The sequence below is a fragment of the Taeniopygia guttata genome, chromosome 1, assembly GCF_048771995.1.
Source record: "Taeniopygia guttata chromosome 1, bTaeGut7.mat, whole genome shotgun sequence".
Classification (NCBI taxonomy): domain Eukaryota; kingdom Metazoa; phylum Chordata; class Aves; order Passeriformes; family Estrildidae; genus Taeniopygia; species Taeniopygia guttata.
In genome coordinates, this window is record NC_133024.1 from 107,143,650 (window position 1) to 107,167,738 (window position 24,089).

Sequence of the window (24,089 nt, forward strand, 5' to 3'; positions counted from 1 at the left end):
TATTCTAGTAATTGCAGGCAGAGGATGTACCTGAGCATTTAATTTAGAGCAGGTCCCTTCAATAGCTTTGCCTGATCAAGTCAAAAAACAATGCTGAGTATAACATGTAGAAAACTCAAATTATCTTTTAAAGGTGGTGTATTTGTATACTAGCTGAGTAAATATTGTATCTCCCAATAATAATTTTTTTCCAACACATGCATTATTTGGAATAACCCAGCAATTTTTTAAAAATACTTTGAGGGTAATGAGTAGCATTACATTGCTATTGTACATAAACTGCAAATTTCATGCTAATTTTTTAATGTGAAATGATTCTGGTTGTATGCATCAGAATTTTTTGAAAGTGATAAAATTTCACAGCTGTGAAAAAGAAAGGCTCAACTATTTTCATGTGACCTACCTCTGTTTATTCCACCAGTTTCAGAATAGTATTTTAACATGTAAGGAAATGCATGTAAGTGCTAAATTAGTTTCTTTATCTTTTTTAGGTTCCTGCCATATGAGCTCTTCAGGTACATGAGGGCAAATTAATCATTCAGTTCATCTGGATGAATCGAGATGCAGTTTTCACTGTGTTGCTTTTGAATTTTGGAGTATTTTGTAATACTTGCAGCTGTTTGATAAATCCAGCTCACTTGAACCATTGATGATCATAAAGCTTAATAAGTGCTGCCCATGGGTGTAAGGACAGCTATGACAAGTGCCTTTTATTATCCTCTGAAATAAAATTTTACCTTTTGGACACTTCCTTCACCTGGCGCAGATACACCTGTTTAACAAAAGTTGAAAACCCGTAAAACTGTAAAACAAATACTGTTTTTATTCCCTTTCCTAACACACCCTGAGAAATCACAGAATCGCCCCTCTGAGCTGCCAGGAGCGCTGAAAACTAGGAGATGATCCTGACGGGATCCGCGCCCTTCCCAACCGGGTCGGAAAGATGCGGTGAGGTGACCTGGGTCCGCACTGTGCCCCCTGCGTGGGACGGCGGGAAGGGAGAGGAGAAGGAGGGGACGGGGAGCGGGAGGAGAGGCGAGAAGGAGGAGAAGGGAGGAGAAGGGAGGAGAAGGGAGGAGAGGTGCGCTGCGGAGGCGCTCCCGCCCGGCCCCGCTCCGCCGGCTGCTCCGCCCCGCTCCCGGCAGGTCGGGACGGCGGCCCCGACTCCCGCATCCCGGTCCTACTCCCGCATCCCGGCCCGGCTCCCGCATCCCGGCCCGGCTCCCGCATCCCGGTCCTGCTCCCGCATCCCGGTCCTGCTCCCGCATCCCGGCCCGGCTCCCAGCCGGCGAGAGGCGCTGCGGGAGCGCGGCCGCAGGAGGGGAGAGGTGCGGGGGGACGCGGCGGAGGCGGCTCCGCTCCCGGCCGGAGCCAGCCCGGGAGCCCCGGGGGGAGGTGACAGCCTGGCTGTGTCGGGGCTGCACCTGCGGGGACGCTGAGAGCCCACTTCGTGTCCCGTTGGAGTGCGGGGCTCTCCACGCTCCGTGCCCGCGGGAGAGGGACTTCACCGCCCAGCCCCACCGGGCTGCCGAGCTGGCGGCAGCAGCGATGGTGCTGCTTGTACGTGATTTTCCTCTCCTGCCGAGGTTCCTGGTGAGTCCTTCATTCTTATTAGCAACTGGTTTAAGGGGCGTGTTTTTGTTTAGCTCTCTTTTTTCATCTTTTCTTCACTCCGAGAGCAGAAGCCGAGGAAGCAGCCTGCGGCACGGGGACCCTCCCGCCGGCACTGGGGCTGCGCTGGCTCGGCTCCCCCCGCGGAGACCGGGAGCTTTGGTGTTAATAACCTGATAGGAGATGGCTGCATATTTGGTTGGGGGTTTATTTTTTAACAGTGCTTTCTACAATGTGTTAGTGTGAAAATCCCAGGTGGCGGATCTTGCCCCTCAGTGATGCCGTCTGGGGTTGCTGTGCCGTGGGAGGGATGATAAAGGACGGGCTCGCAGGTGAGCGGCTCTGTGGCGCCCAGGTGAAGATCGGCTCTTGCCGTGTGCTGTCTATATTTTTCTTCCTTTAAAAAGTACAGTCACTTGTTCATAAATACAATAATGTGTAACTTCAATTTTATTTTATGGCTATAGAAATAAATGAAAAAATGATGGAGGCTGAGAACCAATTGCACAGTAGTTTTGGATACTTGATGGCTACTAAATGCAGCTAATCACCACTCATTTCAGTATTCCAAGTGTGGAGTCATAGCACTGGAATAGTAACGGATTCTGCACCCCAGAGTTAGTGACTTTTGGAAAGCCTTGGCAGGAAACACTTAATGTGACTGCCAGAGAAATAGCCCTTTCAATGAATTTGAGACGACAGAAGAGAAGGTGGGACAATTACTCCTGAAGTGCACAAGCGTTACTGTTTTGCTGTGTGCATTTCAGCTGGGAGATTTGTTCAAGGTGCAGCCCATTAAGCCTTTTAAAGACCCTTGCAGTAGAGATGCTTGGAGCATATGTTGTTTTTGGTGGATCCAAAAGGAAGAAGAAGTATTTGGATTCTTGCCTAAAAAAGGTTGAGGTGAGGAATGGCCTCCTTACTGAAGAAAAAATGGGTTTAAGAACAGCCAGTGCTGGAAATGTGAACATCTTAGGACTGACAGAGAGGGAGATTTTTTTTAAAATAAAAGCATTCATTACACTAATAAGTTCTTACAAGTTTTCATCTCTAAAGAAACTAAATCAGGGATGGTTTTTCTAAAGGCAAGTTTATTTCTAGCAAGACTTAGTATGGGGAAATCTTATGGGCTATATGTAGGGGCAGCTAGAATGAGTTATCATAAAGAGCCCTTGTTGCCATGTAATCAGGAAAAACTCCATCAGCTCCAAGAGCACACCCTCTGTGATTCCTTTACTTCCCAACTTCCTTGATGTAAAAGGGCTCAATAATACTGCCAGCAGCCCTGAGGGGAACTTGAGGGTGTTGATGGATGACAAGCTCAGTGTGACCTGGCCATGTGCCCTTGCATCCCACAAAGCCAAACATGTCCTGGGCTCCACCAGCAGCAGTGTGGGTAGCAGGTCTGGGGATGGGATTTTGCCCCTCTGCTCTGGTGGGACCCCACCTGCAGTGCTGCATCCAGCTCTGGGGCCTCCAACATGGGAACAATGTGGACCTGCTGGAGAGAGTTCAGAGGAGAACACAAAGATAATCAGGGGTTGGATCACCTCTGATGTGAGGGCAGGAGGAGAGGGTTGAGGCTGTTGAGCCTGGAGAAGGCTCTGGGGGGACCTTGTAGCACCTTTCAGTACCTAAAGGGGGCTACAAGGAAGCTGGAAGGGACTTCTGAAAAGGGTATATAGTGACAGGACAAGGGGTAATGCCTTTAAGCTGAAAGAGAGTTGATTTAGACTGAATATTAGGAAGAAATTCTTCACCATAAAGTTGGTGAGATACTGGAGCAGATTGCCAGAGAAACTGTGAATGACCCATTCCTGCAAGTCTTGAAGACTATGTTCGGTGGGGCTTTGAGTGACCTGATCCAGTGGAAGCTGTATCTGCCTGTGGCAGGTGGGATGGAACTGGATGAACTTTTAGGTCCCTTTCGACCCAAGCCATCTGTGTTTCTGTGACATCAATGGTTAGATTTTCCCTATATGTTTTTCTGTGTCTCTTTAATATAAATTATTCCCCAAGTGAAATTAGATCCAGGGGTCTCAATGTTTTTTGTTTTTGTTTTCCAGCTAAGCAATTATGGAAGACCAGACAGATCTAAGTAAGGTTTGAGGAATGTGGTTTGTAAGGCTCATGTGTGGGTACAATTTCCAGACACTATCAAAGTGTTTAAACACTGGAAGTTATTTAACATGTTAACATTTCTAAGCAGCCTTCAACACTATGTTTGCCCTTAAGAAATATTTAGTAGCATGTTTGACTTTTTTAGATTTCATGGTAGTTGAAATCTCAAGTTCTTTAGGGATGAAGAAATGCTTATTTAACCAAAATTCCATGTTAATATTGGGTTGTAGCTGTACTTTTTACAGTGGAAAGACAGTAGGCAGGAAGGATCTTACTAAACAATTTTCAGTGTGATGGTGTAGTCACCCAGTCATTTGCCTGTCTGCAAAACATGTTCATATTACATAATGTTCAAAGTCTCCTTATCAAGAGAGATAAATTTCATATCTGGTGATTAACTACCATCTCTTAGTGAGACATTTGGTCTTGTGGGGCGGAGGGAGGAAGGGAATCTGTTTGCTAGGATGATGGCTGAAGACATCTGCAGTGCAGGACTGTGTTGTGACTGAGCACTGTTTCCCAGTGTTTTATTGCTCTTTGCCTTGCCTACATTTACCCTGCCTTCTAATCAAACTTCGTTCATAGCAGGGATGAGCACATTCGTGGGGCTCTTCACCCAGAGCCTGGAAACAGGAAAGCAGAATAGGCAAGCACAGTGGGAAGAACAGACCTTGAAGACCAGCCTGGATTTTGTTCTAAGGGTTGTAGGTAGGGTGTAGTTTTTTGGTAGGCACAGCCCTTATGTGTATATTTCTTTGAATTTCACAGTAACATTTCTCAACTCTTTGAAGGAATGCATAAATGTATATATACAATATATAGCAATGTACCTTTCTGCATTCTTTCTGCTCCAAACACCCTGGGTCTGTTGTTAAAAAAAAAAAAAAAAAAAAAAAATCTGTTTTAAGCTTGTGGCTTAGTCTGTCCTAGGTGTGACTGTGTCTCCTGGTTTTGTGGGGCTTTCCATGTGCTGGAGCATGGCTTCAGCACAGAATCAGTTGCTTGGGAACTGAATTTGTATGGTTGGTTTTTTTCTTTAAATCTTTCTCTGCCTGCACTGAAATTTCTATATTAAATTACTCTAATCTGGACCTTTTTATTTGCTTCATAACTTTTCCCTGGGTATGCTTTTTGTATTGCTTAGAAACAGAAATGGAATCAGAAATGAAACAAAATTCCATTGTGGTTTGAACTGTATTCCACAAACGAGTATTAACAGGAAGCTTCTTAAATAAGCATTTTATTTACTTGGAAGGGAGTTGCTCTGCACCTTGACTTTAATGTGCTTCTGGAATACTTAAATTACCTGAGGCATCCCTCACTGTGGACATAAAACTTTTTTCCCTTTTTTTTTTTTTTGTGTAAGAGGCTATCTTTCACCACAACCTGTGCTTTTTAGGAGTGGTTTCATTCTGTGTGGGGCTGACCTGGGGCTCCAGTGATTTTCAGATCACTCTGCACCTTTCACCTGCCACCTTTCACCTGTACAAGCTGTGCCTGGCAAGCTGTGTAAGTAGCAGCACATCCACAGGTGGGAGAAAAACATGTTCACAGGATGAGGGTCTCCAAGGTTTTATATAATTTATAAAATATATACAGAGGTGGAGACAATGGAAGAATTGTGTACAGTACCAATGTGTTTCTAGGGCTTGAACAGGACTGGAGCTCGGAGGAGATGTTTGGGTTTGGGATTTTTTAATGTGTATGATAAAAAAGTTGCAAGTGTTACCTGAATAATATGGGAGCAAATGTCCATGAGCACAGGAACGTTGTTTCCAAGGATTCTGCTATTGAATATCTGAGAAAAAGTAGTGCTTGAAAGCAAACACTTGGAGATTATATTTTTCATTTGCAGTTACTGCATGACACAGCTGATGGCTTTTTGAGCAGTTTTATGTGCTTTGAATCTGAGCTTGCCTCCTTACTTCTGCAGCCATTGCAGAGCTCAAGAGAAGCTCAGTCTCAGTAAGAGTTCTACTTATTATTGGTTCTAAAACCTCATTCATTTTCCTGAAACTTTGCACTAAATCCCTGATGCCTGGTGAGTCAGGGAAGAGAAAAATGGAGGAAATAAGGATCCAAATTCCCATTCTCACAATATTAAGAAAATAAGTAGGCTAACAATGCCAGATTCACAGGTGTTTATATACACATGCAAATTTGGAAGGCCTCAATAAATAAATATTCAGTTGAAGGCTTCAGTTAAAAAAAATATTCAATTAAATAAATATATGGTCTAGGAATTAGCATCCATTCACTGTAGGCATTAGTGCAGCAATGGCATAACTGCATCATGGAGTGTGTTAACATCAACAGCCGTATATGTTATCAACAACCAAGAACATGAGATTTGTGTGGGGAGTGGAGAGTCTTAATCCTGTCTAAACTAATCCAGAAGACTAAAATATGAGGAAAGTGTGTGTTCTTGAAACCTGTAGGTTTCAAACATATTTGAGTTTTGCCCTGAATATTAATAGTGAAAAAAAAAAAAAAAAAAAAAAAGAGCAACACAGCTGTCTGTATGGAAATGTTGCATTGAAGAAGCCACTTTTCCTAACAGTGTTTTCTAAACTAGCTGTTTTTTCTGTAACATTTTTCATAGTTGCCAACTCTAAAACAGCTTCCTTGATTCTAGTCATGCTCTGGAGTGGAAGTGCAAGTATATTTGTTCTCAAGGAGAATTTGTATTCCTTTTTTTTCAACAGATGCATTTTAAACCTCTTAAATATTTTAAAATTCAGAAGCTACAGTAGTGAAGATGTTTCTTAACTGTTGGCATCTTTATCCAGATTAGAGCTCTCTATTGTTGTTACCAATGTGAAGTTTTAGAGGGGAAAAAATAACGAGTTTTTAATGGGAATGTAGTTCTTAACTCTGTCTAGCTTTGAAACCCTCACTGTCAGAACAATATGGATGAGTAGGAAGCAGTAAGGAGGAGAACAGTGATTAATGCACTGAAGAATTAATGATTTATTAGGTAAGACTGAAAATGAATAAGGGAGAAGGTTGTACCTCCTTGGTATTTTGCCTCTGCTGGGGAATTATGGCAGCAAGGAAAGGTGGAGAAGTTTGAGAAACCTGTGCAAACACAAGTGTCACCTGGCTGGTGAGGGGTAAGTGAGGAGTGCCCTGGAAGAGGGACAGGAATTTCTGTGTGCTGTGGTGTGTTTGTAAACCCTGTGCTGCCATTAGGGAGTGCTTCTTTGGCTTTGGCCTTCCTAGATGCAGAACCTGAATGGAGTTTATTCATTTAACCCCTTATCTGGGGGAGCATTGGGCACTAGAAATAATATTCTTTTGGATTTCCTCTTTTTCCTGAATTTTGGCAGGGGTTTGTTTTGGTTATGATTGTGAGAATCTGTAATGAAATTGTTTAAACAGTATCATCCATGATAAAGTACAAGGCCCTCCTGATCAAGTTTTTTTCTCAGAAACCTTTTTTGAGACAACCTCCAACTTTGCAGGAATTTGCTGTTTGCCATGAAATCACTCTAAGCCATGACCTTGCCTGTGACATTTCACTTTTATTGTGGAAGGAAGCAGAAACACATCAACATGATTTGTGGTAGGCTAGTTTTGAAAGTGCACATTCTCAATTAAGTGTCTAAATAATTAATGTTATAGTCCTTGTATTTGAATTGAGATAATGAGCTCACTTCTGATTCATTTTGTGAAAACTTTTTAACGTTTGCCACACCATGTTTCCAAATATGAAAAGACTGTATTTGGGAATAAAAGCAGTTAAGAATTCAGTGTCAGGCTTGCTGAAGACTTGGACCATTGATACCTGTAAAATTCCTCTCTTTGAACAATGCACTCTGTCTTCTGTGCCATTCTTGTGCTTGATGAGATTATGAAGTTTCTGGATTTCAGTACTGAACCTTGCACTCATTCACATCTTGGCTTTTGATGGGATTGCTCTGAGCTAGTTCTGTTACTAAAGACAGAATAATTTCATTAAATTAATTTTAAACACACTGTAGATTGATTCAGAGGCTCATTATGTCTGTAGTGGGCCATCTAAAAATGCATAGCAATATCACAAATAATGCTTTTTTCTTATCACCTTTCTTCTTGAAAAAGTAATGTTTAAACATCAATAACTGTTTCTGAACTTGAAATCTGTGCAATATCATATTTGATTGGATACCAAAACCAGCCATCAGACAACATGTCATGGATGATTGCAAGTTTGCTTGCAGTGTGTCAGTGTGTATCACTAGCACACAAACAGCTGATCTCAACTATGAAAACCCCATGAGTTCAGCAAAAATTAGGGCACTTCAGTTGCAAAAGGGGGTTATGGGGGAATAGTTTATTGCACATGCTGTGTGTAACACATGTGGTTTTGATTGCCCAAGGCTCAAAAAGCTAAAAGTACTCCAAGTCTTTTTTGATACACTTCTGATTTGATATGATTCTACTGATTCTCCTTGGCAGTAGACCCCACCTCATGTATAAACTTGCATTTTTTTTCAAACTGAGTTTATTTTTAGCATTTTCAAAAAAGCCCCTTTTGAAATTCTGGCTTTTATTAATGGGAAGGGAATGAGACCAGGGTTGGAGGTTTTCACTTTGACATTCAAGGAACAGAGGAATGGCAAGAGGGATAGAATAATGTACCATCATGTGGCAGCCTCACACATCCAGGAATGCAAGATTTTTGTTTCAGGTTGTCTTTTGTTTAATCAGTAATTCTAATAAAAAAATAACCAGTAACAAGAATAAACAGGAGGCCAGTGACAGTTAGCAACCTGTGTTTGTGGTTTAGAAAGAGTTTCTTTTCCTCCCAGTGGGTTTCTGTTGACTTTTGAAGGACCTTGTATACCTGATCAGTTTGTGGTTCATTTTAAAAGCATGGACAGAGACTTGCACTTTTGGAAGAGTACCTAAAAATAATAGGGGAAAATACCTCTAATATTGAAATGTATTCCCTGTGGTTTGATGTATTTTTTTTTTACCAGTGCCTATGGATAGTGCAAAAATAAAATAGGCCAACTGCACAGCAATCTAAAAATGAGATTCTTTCAATTGATCAGTCACAAGTCAAGCAAATGTTTTTGGATTAGCCAAATGTAATTATTTTTTGTACTATAAAATGTCTACATCCTTAAATTAAGAGACTATGACCATATTAATTGACTATTAATACATTACCACTTTTCTGTTGTTATTTAAGGAATTCCATGGCATTGATCCACCCAGCTTATTACTTCTGCATCTCCAGCTAATACCTGATAGAATCTGAGGATGTTGATTTGATAAACAGTATGGTACAGCATAATTTTGGCTTTCCATCTGTGGGTTTTGTGCACTGAAGTATATAATCCTCAGCAGCAGAGGTTGACTTCTCCCATTGTGCTGTGAAGCCCTGGCATAAAATGAAGTGTAAATAGAAGGTCAGCATGGTCATGATGGTGTCATAATGAAATGCTGTGTGGTACTTGAGAAATAAATATAAATTCTACAAATTGTGCATTTTGGATGAAAATGTGTCCAATGATCCTACCAGAAGAAGAGGATGCTTTAATGTACTCAGGAGCTGTGTTGGTTTTGCTGCAGTGCCCTGGCTACCTGAGACCATTTGGTTTTTCTCCAACAGCTGTAACACAACATTGCATTAAAAGTGTTGGGTTTGAGGGAAACTAAAAATGGAGCTGAAGCCAACTGAACAATATAATGACAATTCAATTTCTTCAGCAGAGCAGTATCAGTTTATATTACAGGTTTGAATCTGTATTTAAAGCAGTTCAAACTTCGTTCTCGTGGACAATTCTATCTGGCACAATGGATGGGGAGAGTCCTTTTAGTGTCCTTCCAGACACAAATTTAAATGATTCATTCCCTCACATGTGGACACTCAGTTTATATGTGGGAACCTCTGCCCATCTGGAGGTCTGCTGGAGGCTGGTAGTTCGCAATCTTTAATGAAAACCCAAAACTGAGATGTGCATGTTCATGGGGACAGATTTTAATGTCAATCTTGACAATCAAATTAGGCTTTCCAAGGTTTGTGGCAGTCCTGCATTGGAAAAACATCTAAACTGAATTGGCTTGAGTAGGTTTTGGTCTAGAGTGAGTGTGAACAATGGTTGCTGCAGTCACGATGGCTGAAACACAAAGGAAATAATAGCTTTGAGCTCTAGCAAAACCAGATCGTTTTTCACAGGTCTAATTATTTCACCCTCAGAGTCCCTTTTCCAACCCCTGGTAGAATTGCTCTTCAATCCTTTATTCCTGTGGAGCACTAAAGACAGAATGACAACCTTGCCAGAATACTGCTACACCTTCCCCACATTAAATAACTTTAATTATTTATGTGTCTAGGGACCTCAAGTAGGGTAAGGGTGAGAGAAGCTGTGAAAAAATGGAGGAAAAAAAAAAAAGGGAGGGAAGTTAGCCAAGTGGAAAACAGCAAAACTCTGTTTAAGGCTCACGACCATTAACTGTGATACATTACAGTGATGTTTCATGACCTGTGCTAGTGAAGTTTTTCTTGCTCTCTGAGACCAAAACATAAGAGAATTTACATTATGCCAGAAAGTACCAAAGTAAAGGACCAAGGAATACTTTTTTCTCCTCCCCACAATTGTCCATAAATCCAAACTCAAATGAAACTGGTGTCCTTGTGCTTCCTTAGTTTAAATTTGTGTCTGGATTGTTGCAATTAATAGTCCTGATAGTCTAAAAATCAAAGCCCTCTTTCTAAATTCTGAGAAACCTCCCAAACTGAGTTGTTTCTATACTGATGCCCCAGGGTATTAGTCTTAGCTTTCAGTGCCTTATTCTCTCAATCTGCAGTTTAATTAACTTTTGCACCATTTATAGTATTGGTTTAGATGAGAAAGTCATCAAAGGAATTGTTTTGGTGTGTAGCGTTCCTTCTTCTAACTGAGCAAATAGTCTCAGCTGTCCCAAAAATTTTAATTTCTTTAGGGATGACAAAGGGATGGTTATAGAAGGATATAGATGGTTACAGAAGGACAAAGATGGTTATGGAAGTCTTGAAAGAACCTCCCTTCTGTTCAGAGTGAGAACAGATGGAATTGACTCTTGGCTGCACTGGAACTGGCATAACCAGCAAGTCTTATAGATCAGGTTGCCCAATACCTCTTGCACACACTATATTTTTCATTTTGTATTTATTTTATTTTGTGCTTATGGTTGGTTTTGGTTTATTTTTGTTTTTTTTTTTTCCTTCACATTCTTCCAAAATTTCCCAAAATTGACCATTGTGAAGTTTTCACGTACTTGGTAGCTTTTGCAAGACTTATTGAACTTGTATGAGCTATGCTTTCCTCCACAAGTTTAAAATATAGTTTTAACCAGACAAATTTTAGCAGCATCTGCAAAAAAATGTTCCCTGATAGGAAATGTTTCCTATCCTTTTAAGTCTGAAGTCCCTGTCCTAAGACTTGTGTATGAATTTGTGAAAATGGAAATGGTGTACACCTATGACAAGGTAAAGCAATGTGGTGGGTTTATTCCCATGCTCTGTTCAGAATGTTCATCTAGAATATGCCCCTAAGCATCAATGTGAATATTGCAAAACACCTAATTTTTGGTAGGTAACAGAGTTATTAGGAAATTGATCTTTTATAATGGATAAAAAAAAAAAATCTGTTAGTTTTTACTGGAGAGGCTTCCTGGCCCACCTGTGTTATTTGCCAGGCAGAAAAGGAGGGATCCTATTTGCCACAGAAAATAAAAAGAGAATTTTAATAATTTGATATAATGTGTGCATTTTAGTGTAATGTCTGGTATGCCCATATTACCAGTAACCCTTGTGGCTCTTGATGTGTTTTTCCTTGGCATTATCTCCTGGACCAGGAGATGGGATTCTCTGTGCTGGCTGCAAGCTGAAGCAGAGAGAAATTGAGAGATTTGCTGTGGTAAACTTGTGTTTCTTCTTTGCCTGCTGCTCCTCTTGGAGGATTATCCCTTTCCATATTTTTGCATGGGTTTAGGAGTTCTCATGAGCAGAGGTGAATTGATAATTTGCATGGCAAAATATCCCAGAACAAAAGCATTCAAGAGACATCTCAAGAATTTGGAGGTTTTATAATACCATACATGAAAATTACTTGTATAGATCGAGCTTTTATTTTAGAAATCTCTGTAATACATTGTGGGGAGACACAATCCAGCTAAAGAGTTGAAGAGAGTCAAATAGTACTAAATTTGCTTTTAAATGCCTTTATATGAATTGTAGTGAGCTTTGCTTGCTACTACAGCAGAAGTGAATGTGAGAAAAGCTGATGAAAATTTCAGAGCTCAATACGAGAAAGATGTCAGAGCAGATAAATTGGTACATGGATTTTGAGAATAGTTTCAAGGGGTATTATATATATAAGCACTTATGAAATGAAATATTGTGTATTCCCCAGAATTTTGTCGAATCTGACAGTCTAAATCCTTCTTACCCAATTCTGTGGCAGCAGGGAAATTAGAAGTCTGAGTAATCTTAGTTAAAGTGGTCAGCTAATCTTCCTTCAGCAGGCTGGAGGGAATTTTCCAGTATCTAAAAGCATTCATACATTTCATATTCAACCAGATCTTTCCTTTGTCTCCTCAGCAGGTCATGAGTAATCTTCTTGTCAACTGTTTGTAACAGCAATAAGGCCTGCATTTAGTATATCTAGAGGCAATGAATTTATTTATTAAACCAGTTTTAGTCCACACCTAAGAGACCTGGAAATCTAATTGTGCCTCTCCTTTTGCCTTCATGGGTAGGACAGCCCTGTTCCCAAACATTTGGAATGTGTATAAGTAATAAAGCTTTTTATTTTTTTATTTAAACAGAATATTTTTTGAGTGTCCTGGCTTACTCACTTCACAAACAATTGAGGAGAACATCCCACATGTGAGATCATCTCCCATACAGCTCCTCAGTGATTAGACAGAGACAGTCTCTCCTTTATTTGCCAAGAATCCCAGGGAGATTCAGATCTGGCAAATCAGATTTTGTTCATACATGGGCAAGTTATCCTTGGCCCACACCATTTCCAAATCTCTTGTTTCTCTTCCTCTGATGTGCAGACTTGTATCCCTTGCTGTGTCATGGAAACACCCCTGACCCGAGCTGTGGGATGGGTTATTTGGAAGGGTTGGATCTGCACAGGGAAACTGCACCTGGGAACTGGGCTCATGGGTGAGCTCCCAGGAGAGATGTTCAGGTGTGGTTCTGCAAAGCAGATTTTATCCTCCTCTTATCTTATCTGACAGATGTGTGGTGAGCTGACCAGATGTGTTTGTTCACAACTGGGGAAAAACATTTGGGTTGCTGTGGGGGAAACTGAGCAATAAAGGAGCTTAAGGTGGGAGTTGAGAGAATCTTAGAGATGAGATTTGACAGCTCTGTGTCTCTGATGGTAAAATTCCTCTTGAGAAAGGAAGAATAGAATGTTGAGAAATGAAGTATTTCTATAGTGTGTCTGTTTATCAGTTTGCCAAATCCATTGAGTAACATTACCAGAAGGTATTAAAGTTGATAATGTCTTGGTTAGAAAATACAATTATCTAAAAGTTGATCCTTTCAGTAGAAAAGCACAATTCAACCTGCAACCCCTTTCCCTCACTATGCACCAAAACAAAGCACTCAAGCTCTAATTTAATTCAAGGAAAGCTGAAACTGTTGTTGTTGTTAATGGAGTGGTGCTCCCTGCTTGAGCACCACATGTGTCCCTGTGGCAGGAGACCTTGTTGAGGATGCTGTGTGCAAACAGCTCAGCATCCTGTGGTCTCCCTGTGAGTGCTGGGGTTCATGCTGTGTTTGACCTATGGGCTGGCACAGCTGCACTGCAGAGTTCTGCCATCAAACAGGCTGCTGAACAATGCTGAGCTCAACCAGAAAGTTCTTCTGTCTGCCATCCTGAATTGTGCTTCTCTTTTTAAGAGGCTGTGCAGTAATGCTGCAGGTAGTTTGTTTATAAATATAAGAGATGAAGGAGTGGAGGGAGAGGCTGAGAATCTGAATACATTTGTTAAAATGTGGCTTGGAGTTTGTAGGACTCATTATTTAAGAGAAGTAACTGCCCTTTCTAAGGGTGATCTATTGTTTCAAAAATATCTTGCAGTTTTCTCAGTAACAGATTAAAGTACTGAAGACAATGTTATCTTCATATATAATTTTCAACAGAGAGACTGCAGGTTGATAAAGGGATCAGGTTAGCCTCTCTTGTTTTGGGTTTGGTCTGTGGGTTTTTGGGGTAAATATGAAGTGGTTGAGAAATTTCAATGATCTCTTTCCAAGTACAATCCCCTCACATTGGAGGAGGATATTTTATTCTTTCAACATGCTTTTAATAGCCTGAGGTGTGTTCTTTACAAGGCTGTGTTTCTCATTCAATAAATCATGTGTGGCAAATATGAAACTATGTTAGTTATGTTTAGCTTGTTATATTTTCAGCTTTTGAACAGCAGTTTGTAATGTAGGCTTTTCCTGGATTTTACTGCTTCTCCTTGTGCATTATACAGCCCTAATATCATTCTCTGACTTCAGCATTTTTGTTTCATTTTTGCATCTTTTTAAAATCTTACATGAGAAAAAGCTATAGAAATATAAATCCTGTAGTTTCTTCTAAGAAGATACTGTCTCACAGCTGGAAAAGACATTTAGCTTCCATGACAGACTTTCTCAGTGTCTCTTACTAATCTTCTGTGTGGGAATTATTATGTTTAGAATAGTGCTGATGCTTGTAAATGAATACTGTAGAGAAGAGTTTCAGAATTCCAGTTGATTTTAGATGTTTTGTTAAATAGGAATATGGAAATTAAATCTTATTACTTGTAACTGGTTTTCCAGTTGATCAGTTTTCCTGTTCACAATTACTTTTTTATTAAACACAGTCATTGCACTACATTTCTGCAGTAGTGTGCATATATTTAAAAATATGTAAAAAATAAATATGGGGAGGTTCCCCCTTTAAAAATAGGTTCTGTAGCTTTTTGGAGGGAAGAAGAAAGGGAGGAAGAAGAGGAGTGAAGGATTTCTGTTCCCTATAACAAGGTGAAGAATTTTGTATTTCAGGGCATGACACTCAAACTGCTGTGTATCCATGAGCTTCTTGAAAATAATGTGGGATTATGGATACACTGTACACTTGAAAAATCAGACTGTTTGTAACTGGAGTGTCCAGACATTAAGATATTTTGATTACCAACGTGTTTCCCTTCCTATCCTGCTATTAACCTGTAGGATTTTTGTTACTAAATAAAAAATGTCAAAATTTTTATATAAAGATCAGTGTTTCTACACATGGATACATGTGTATAAATAAGATGTAGAAGCTCCACTAAAGAGACATTGTGCTTTATGCTGAATGGTGGAACTTGGAAGAAATTTTGGGCAGCTGCCTTGCCATTATCTTTCTTGACTGTTGAATGGAACAGAAATCCTGTGGAAAACAGGATTTGTCATTGTGTGTTTAAAAATTCTTTTTCAAGTGAGCTGAATAAAAATTGACACATTTTTAAGATGTTAAACAGCTGAAAGCCTGATGTAGTACCAAAACCTGTACCTAAGACCTTATTAGGTCTTGTTTTTTTCATTTTGTTTTCTGAAGAATTCCAAGAAAATAATTCTCAATAGACCAACAATTGCTTAGAGGCATTGTGCCACACACACACACACACACAAACTTAATTGCTGAGAGTTGGAATATTACTGTTATTCACAAATGGTAAAGGTAAGAGTTGCTAGAGACTGTTCACTTAGGATGATCAGGAAGTGTTTTTGTTAAAATGTCTTTTTTGTTTGTGCTTATTTACTCTGGTTTCTGGAAATGTTCCTTTAGGGACTTTAAATTAAAGAGGAAAAGTGTGTTTGAACTTGCTGGTTTGCAGTAATCATAGAGGAAAGACTAAAGATGTAGATAGAGTCAAAACCATGGGCTTTTTTAAAACTGGGGAGGTTTATTCTTCTGTCATAAAAATAGCTGATTTGTAGTCCTGGCAGGTTCTTTCCCTTCAGTCTCTGAAGGGACCCAAATGATTGTCTGTCCCCAAAAAGCTACTTGTAGGAGCACAGGGCAGTATCCACTGGGGAGTGGTGTTTCAAAACCAACAGACTGGAAAGATCACTTGATCTATTATGGAATAAATCACCAAAAAGTCAGTCTTTTTTATCTTCTTTAACCATCTCTATCACGTAAGGAGGTTTTTTTTACCAGAGTATCTTGGAATACAAGGTAATCTGCCCCTGATAAATTGCATTTAGGAATCTTTTGAGAGGAATCCCTACTATTCTGAGAGCATGAGCTGTGTGCAACAGCAAGCTGGTACACTGACTGGGAAAATAACAAAACCTACCCCAAGTCTCTGCTCTGAATGAGTCAGTGATTGAATAGATAAATCTTACTAACCTTTCAAAAGTCCCAAGCTAAAACTTGTGTCCTTATCACTCCTATGCACTCCCTGAAGGCATCTATTAAACTATAACTGCTGCACATGATATGTCAGGAGAAATGCTCAGCTGTGGAACATGGGTATCTAGCATTGGATCACTGGAAAAAAATGTAGCCCTATTCACACTGAAAATTATTAACCAGGCTTCCATAAATATATCCTTGGCTTAAAACCTGTACTGGTAAATGAGGAAGTTGGCATTACAGTCAAGTGGTGATGGGATGACTGCTGTGGGGTAGCAAGAGGCAGCACCAGTGGTAAGAGACCCCACTATTAGCAGCCCCTGACTGTGTCCCAGCCATCCTAGAGGTGTTTTTTCCAGGTGAGGACATAGGGCCACCATCCCTTCTGGGCTGGCAGACTTTGATTGCCTTCTCTGTGCACACTGACCATCTCAGAGAACTTGTTCTGCTCTGCAAGATTTTTCTAGATTTTCTACTGGAAGGGTCCATCCACTGTGCTTTCTGTCTCAAAACGTGACCACTGAGTAGTCTGACCCTCACATAATGATGAATTTTGGTAGAATTTCAAGTGGCATAAGCTGTCTGTATTGCAAATGCAATTAAAAGGCTGAAACACTTATTATGCAGAGAGCTGCAGTAAATCTTGGCCAAAAGGAGGCAGAAAGATGCTGCAGAAAGGTCAAGTTGTGATTAATACCCTGTGAATGCACCTCTGTGCAGTCTTTCTCCTGAATAATTTCTCTTTTCCCATTTAATCTAAAAGCTTGTGACCCATGCATGTTGTCTGTGCCCAGTACCTGTTCTTCTGGAAATTTGGACAAGTAACCCTAGGATGGGCAGACAGTCTGGAAGTTCACTTCCAGGTTCTTGAACTCTTTTGCTTCTGGTGCCACTGGAATTACACATCTAGCTGGAAAGAGGGAGATGTTTATGGCATGTATGGTATGGCAACAAAGGGAACCTGTAGTGAAGAGACATGATTAAAGGTCTGTGCTGGAGGAGGAGCTGCTTCTTGAGAGCTTCTGTATCTCCCTGCTGTTTGTACAGCACCCACTACTATTATATTATGGAATTGCTTTGGCAGATCACAGCCAAAGGGTAGATAAGAAAGCCTCAGATCCTTTTCTTACTGTTATCAAAAACTATCATAGTATTGTGAATATTAGATATAATTTGTTTGAAAAATTCAGATTGCTGACAAAGACTGGTCGAGGTCCCAGGTCTCACAAGGTATTTCTGCAATGGACATCTGGCCTCTCCTGTCATGATTTCTCAAATGATCTTTAGCAGTTGTACCCAGTTCCTTCTGGCTTGGAGCACTTCCCACACAGTGATCCCTTGTACCACTCTGAATGAACTTCACTCCTCCAGCCCTGTCCCTGGCTGCTGCTCAGTGACCACTGCTGGAGTCTGTGCTGCCAAAGAGTTGTGGCTGCTTTTTGTGCAAAGCAGACAGAAGCCAGACAGTCTGTTCAGCCCTGGCAGCTTCAGCTGCATGGCTTTGCCTCAGGAGACATCCATCTGGGGCACTGGATGGGCTGCACTGCACGGGCAGAGCTTTAAAATGGCAATGAAAACCATCCTAGATGTTCCTCTGGTTTGAACAACAGTGTTTTCAGAGGAATCTGCCACCTCTCTTTGTCATACAGTGAGTGAAAAAGGATGCTGATCCCATGCCTGCTGCTGGCAGACAGTCTGTGCAGGCTGTTGCTGAAAGGGCCCCCTGGATTCGTTGGGGTCCTAAGGAGATCCAACAGCAGAGTCCAGCTCCTTTCTCACTGATCCAACTCTGCTCCTCAGCCATAAATCACACATGGCTGCTCCCCACAGGCCATCTCCTGTTACTTTGGGCTGTCCTGGGTACACATTTTGTTGAAAATCTCACCATGGGAAGCAGAAGGAAGCTCTACATAGTCCACTACCTCCTGTGCCCAGCTGAAAGGGATCCTCAGGGCTCTGATAGCTGATGCACAGCCCAGACTTCAGACAGACAGCAGTGTAACCTGTGAGAACACATTTTCTTACTAGATTTTTGTGGGTTTTTTCCTGACTGCCACAAGAATTTTGGAAAATTATATTCTTATATATGCAGACTTTCAAATCATGTTCGTTTTGAGGCACATTCTCTGGAGGAACACACTGATGCATTTCATGGAAGATTTAACAAACCTGTTAGCTTTATTTGCTGTTTGTAGAGAAAAACATTGTAGCATTGTATTTAATGTAAAACAAAACAAGGCAACACTCCAAGCTCATCCCACTCTCTAATTAAGCTGTTTATATCCTCTGGTAGATGTCTGGACAAGTGTCCTAGTGAACAGCCCATTTTATGCTGGAAATGAGAATAGGACACTTTTGCTCACATGTTTTGCAAGCCTGTGTTTGAGGAAGTCATGCTTCATCCCTGTCACAGTCAGTGGAGATAAACGGATGCTACCAGAAAAGGGCTCCTCTGACCTTTGTAAAATGCTCCCATGAAGATGAGGTGAGTCATGCCCTGGAAATGCCTATATCTCTCTGTTGCTAATAGAGAGGGACTGGAATGATTAGGTCAGGAGAAATCATAGAATAGAGTCATGGTTTGAATTAGAAGGGATCTTTAAAGATTACCCAAAATCCACAAACCACCCTGATCTCCACCCCTACCCTGCACAGGTGAATCTCCTAAGGTCTTTCCACACCTCTTCAGCAAAAAGTCAGATAATGTATAATTAGATACCTTTGGTATGCATGGAGATCAAACTTAGTTCTTTTCATTAAAATGCAAATCCAGCTGCTCGGTTAAATCAAATATAAATTCACTGTCAAGAACAATGTAAAATGAGTTTTACTACACCACACTGTTGTGGCAGAAAGGCAAATGAGCACTTGGTATCAAACAGGCTGAAATCATGGAGAATAGAGTATTTCATCTTCTACAGACACACACCACATGCACCTTTCCTCATTCAAAGCACTCACACCAGGTCTGTGTTGCCTTCTCCCCAAGCCCAGAATGGGTCTCACTGCCTTGGTGGATGATGCCTTCCCCAGTGGCTCCTCTTGTAGATTCTACTTTCCTCTTGTCTGCCTCTGCAGCAGTTCCTCAGCAATCCTCCTGCAGCCCTCTTGCAGAGCTCAGAGAGAAATTCATTTTGCTTTGTTCATGAAGAAAGCAAAATCAATAACAGATTTTTTTTTTTTCAAGTGGACTAAACCTCAGATGAGTCATGAGTTTTTCTGCAAAATTAAATGTTTGCTGACGTGAAGGCACTTCCTTTGGAGTACTCTTATTTCAGCAAATTAATGAAAACGTTTGAATTTGAAGATACAAATGGATTTCTATTGCATGTTTGAAGAACCATCATCCATTTCTGTACAACAGCATATCTGCTGCTGTTTTTTTGGTGAGAAAATTCTGCTGGGGGAAAAAAAATCAAATTAACCTGTTGATATGTCAGTCAATCACTTGCTGCAGTTAAAAGAAACAGGTACTTTTATGAGGAGGTCTTGTTAAGTAATGAAAATAGTCCATTTGTTCTACCATGCTACTTTCATGTCAGATGAAGCTCCCTGTAATGGTGCTGCAGAACAGCCACTGCCCCAGAGATCTGCAGCACCTGATGGTGGCTGCAGCCTCAAGTCCCAGTGAACAGGAGACAGGGAACTTAAGGATGGAGAATAAAGGTCGTGACCAGATCTGTAATGAAAATGAGAAGGACCTTGAGGTGTCCTGTGTGAGCTACTACCTTCCTGTGATCCTGGTCTCAAATGCAATCATGTCCTAGCACAATATGTATCAATTTAACTTCCCCTAAACTGTGTTGATATTGTAAAGAAACTCTGGGAGTTAGAAAGAAGAATTTGGAATCTTGCTGGCACTGCACTTGCTTTCAGTTTCTACAAGAATTCAATGCCAACAAGATTTTTCCTGCTCCTGAAACACCATGTCTATTTTAATGTGGGGAAAGGGAGCTACAGATTTTTAGAAGTAAACAATTGATACATTTTCATAATGGTGAATCTTGGTTGAATTCATAATTTATGCATTAAACAAAATGTGTAAGGTCAATATTAGAACTTGTTTTACACCTGTGTATAAATCCATTCTATTCTAGACATCAGTTTACTGCCTCTCTTTCCATTTCATCACGGAAGCTATAAAGATGCAGGGATTGACTTAAGCGTATTAAAGTAAAGTTCAGTGCTGAATGAATTGCTGCCTTCACACACACTGTGACTAAGTAATAAGACTGAGATGACTCAAGCCCCAACTCATATTTTCATGGCTGATTTAACATTGCACAGATGTTATTTGCTTAGCAATAGCAGAAGTATTTTTCCTTCATTCATTCTTTGGTTCAGATCTGTTTGGTTTCTTTGATTTGGCAAATGGATGCACTGAATTTTCTTTCCATTCTTGCCCTGGGAAATGTCATATTTTCTGGCTGAATACTCAGCCAGGAAGGTAAACCATATTTACCCAATGATGAGCGAAACAAAAGAAAAAGTTTCCCACTCTACTGTGTCATTCTTCCCACTCCTTGCTTCCTGTTTGTAAAGAAATTATTGTAAACATGACAGATTCCCCTGAATCTTCTCTTAATATAGAAAAGATTCTTAGATACTTGTTTATTCCAAAGCATCTCTGAAGTAGTTAAATTCTTTTATTGTTTTGTAGGATCTCTAGGGAGCAGAGGCTTATAGTCACAAATGAACTGCCTGGTGCTCTCTCTGCCTGTGGTTTGCTCTGCACTTGATCCCCTGCCTGAATGGCTGCTGCATTTTTCCCACTTTGAAAAAAATCAGCCCAGCTTGTTGGGGTGGCAGCCAGCAGGGTCCCTAGTGAGCTTTCTCTGGGCAGTGCTCTTCTCTGTTCCCTGAGGGTTGTAACCTGACTGCACAGTTCCATGAGCCTAAATTTCTACAGCAGGGAAACAGAAAATGTAATTTATTATTTGAAAATTTTTTTTTTTTTGGTGTGTGCTACTTTATGTTTTTTATCAGAGCTAAAAAACAATCAGAGGGAGACCTGTAGAAGGAGCAATGTTTAATGAATGATCTGGTTGTCAGTGCTGAGCTTAGTCCTAGATCTTTTATTTGTACAGTCAGGCAAGTTAATTTACTGCTTTCTTACACAGCAAGGTCTGCTCCATAGACTTAATGAGCTTTAACATTATTGCTTTAGTCTTTAAACACTCATGATTTTGGTTTTGAAATATTATTACAGTAATTGTAGCAATTAGATATAGCTTGCAGGCATTGCCTGTGGTTGCAGAGATCTGCAGTCCTGTAGGTAGGGGCATGACAGCTCTGCCAAGACATTTCCAGACAACTGGAATTGTGCCCAACCTAAAAAATGAACTGCTTCTGAATCCATTGGGTTTGTTTGATTAACAAATCTGACTTTTTCTAATTACTCTGAAGTCAAACACATTCATCCTACACCAGTTAGGAAGAAGTAGATACAAGGAATCATATTTTCAGCTTCTCTCTCAGCCTGTGTTCATTCCAGTCCACTGATACAAATTTGTGCTTTAAATGACTCTTTAAACATTGCTGCTGTCACTCGAACATGATCCTTTCTTCATTGCAGTACATGACTTCCCAGCTTGTAAGTCTTCCAGCTCTTACCTCTAAAGGTCTTTGAAGATTGCCCAAAGAATCTGCTGTTTACATTGTAATACTGACCAGAGCTCTCACTCGGTCTAATCCGTGTGCAATTAACCAAGATCACATTCAACAAGCGTGGCTTGGTTTTCCTTTCTTGCCAGTTGACTCTGGTGTCTTGACCGGCTGTCCTCACCTTACAAATTTGTTGATTTTGTGCAATGAGCATTTCCTGATCCTTCAGTACCTGCTGACACTTGGTTTGCTCACCTGGGCGTGTGCCCTTTGTAAATACATTGCTGGGAAGCGAAGCTGGTTTTTCTTGCTCCTGTTCATGGCATTCTGCAAACAGCATGCTTAAGTGAGAGCAGGGGAAACCAAGCTGGACACTACAGTTTCAGCATGGTAAGCTTTACATTTGTGCATTTTTATGTCTTCCTGCCATTTTATTAGAATTAACGTGGGCAGCCCTCCCCCTCCTTCCTCCATCATTGGCTTTTACATATGGCTGTGGGCCTCAGAAAAGAGAAAAACAGCTGTGGATGTGGACCATGCTTTGGTGACTGCCTGCTGATGCAATCTTAGTTTTGAGTTTTACTTCAGGCCCCCATGTGAATGAACTCAGCATACAGAGCGTGTGTTTTAAGCAGCACCTGAATGATATGTGCCTCTTTTCATTTGAGTGTTGAAGCTGTGTGCACTGGATTTAGATTCATCATGCTGTGATCTACAGTGCCAGCACTGAGCTGGGAGGTGGAACCCATGGCCTCCTGAAGCACAGGGAAGAGTCAATAATGCCATTAATCCTGTTCCTGCAGAGTTTCCCGCTGGGCTGTTGTACCTCATGCAGCTTTGGTTCAAGCAATGATTGGTGCCTTGTCAGGAGATGATCTATCTCAGCTTATTAAGTGGCAAAAACCAATTACACAGTCACTACACCATGCTGCATTCAGCTACTCTTGTTAGGAATTTCCTTACCAGTATGAAGACACAGTTTGTGCCTATCCTAAATACCCCCATGCTAGTAAATAGCAGTGCAAACAATATTTCTCTGCTGGCAAAGAGTTTCCTGTCGGCAGTAGGTTGAGGCTCTACCACTCAAGCAATGTGAGGCAATGCTGTGGTTCCTGTGCCACTGCAGTCAGTGCATGTGGAAAATGTTGCCTCTCTTGCTGAGTCACTAAATTGTTCCATGTCCTGGCTTCCATTAAGTAAACATAATGGTTCAGCCGTGAGAGCGATTTCTTGCTTCAGGCAATTTGGTGGCAGAGCCATTGAAGAAAAGAAGATAATTTCTCTCCCTTCATCTTGCTTCCTTTCAGCTCTGACTCTAGAGAGCAGGATGCTTCTCCTCTGTCCCAGGAAGATGGGAGAGATGAAGCAAAAGTGTTTTGGTGTGCAGATGAGTGTTGTCTTGCTGAGCTTGGGAGGATGCCCATGGCAGGAACACTCATGGTCCCTGAGCCTGTGGTAACTGCAAATCTCACTGATTGAAGTGGATTCACCATAATTCCTGTGACTCTGAACTGATGACCCTCAGGGAGGTTCAGTTTTGGGGGTGCTGTAATCACAAAAAAACGTGGCTAGAACTAGCAAAAATAAGTGGTGTGTTAAAGCTTTTTTTTTTTTCCCCTGCTTTTTTGTGTTGTTTATTTTTAGCAATCCTTAATTCTTTTGTGTTGGGAGGGTAAGCAAATGCTCTCTGGATAGACATGGTACCTGTGTGCAGTGGGTGCAGTTATATGCAGGATAAACTGTACCTTTTTATTAATTTTTGTCTAATTTTGCTGTCTTATGCTAATAAATGCATGTTATTTGTAATGTATCTTCCCACAACAGTAGCTTCAGACAGTAAAACTCCATTCTAGAGATACATTTCTCTGGGGGTAAAAGAAGTGACAAAAGCATGGGGGATAGTCTCGAGCATCTTTTCTACCCTTCCCACAAGGCAAGGGATAACAACCACCTGCTTGAGAATCTCACTTACATACAGCCTTGGGATTATGTCACAGTAGAGCAGGGATGAAAGAAGTGTCTCCGTCCTCGGCTCATCTAATATCAGACCTTTGCTTTACTCTGGCTTAAGAAATTAATGTTCTCTCTACGTATTGTATGTATATTAGAACAAAGCCCATCCTTTTAGGGGAGGTTTGCATTTTTCTCAGTGTCCTAATTCACATTTTAGTGCTCCTCAAATGCTCGTTGTGTGAAATCCTCACTCACTTTAGGATGAAAACAACTACATTTCCTAATCAGCCCCAGGGCTGCTTAATAAAATATCACAAGTCTGTTAAAAGGAGCATTGTCACCTTTTAAAGGCTGGCTGACTGGTTTTGTTTTTAAGCCCTAGGTTGATTCACGATTCAGCTTTTGTCAGCTAATTTATTCTGGACCATTTAG

At 40.8% G+C, this 24,089-nt stretch overlaps 1 protein-coding gene across 6 annotated transcripts in view; it reads left to right on the plus strand.

Annotated features, from left to right (window-relative positions):
* Nucleotides 1-884: 884 nt before the first annotated feature.
* SYTL5 (synaptotagmin like 5) overlaps nt 885-24,089 on the plus strand; it is a 79,899-nt gene continuing 56,694 nt past the window's right edge. For 2 of the 6 annotated variants that reach the window (XM_030282602.4, XM_072934994.1), the window contains exon 1: nt 889-1,593. The gene's annotated coding sequence lies outside the window, so the exon portion shown is untranslated. Of the gene's footprint in view, nt 1,594-24,089 lie in introns of all 6 variants that reach the window. The other 4 variants (XM_030282590.4, XM_030282617.4, XM_004174940.6 and 1 more) reach the window with 4 other exon arrangements.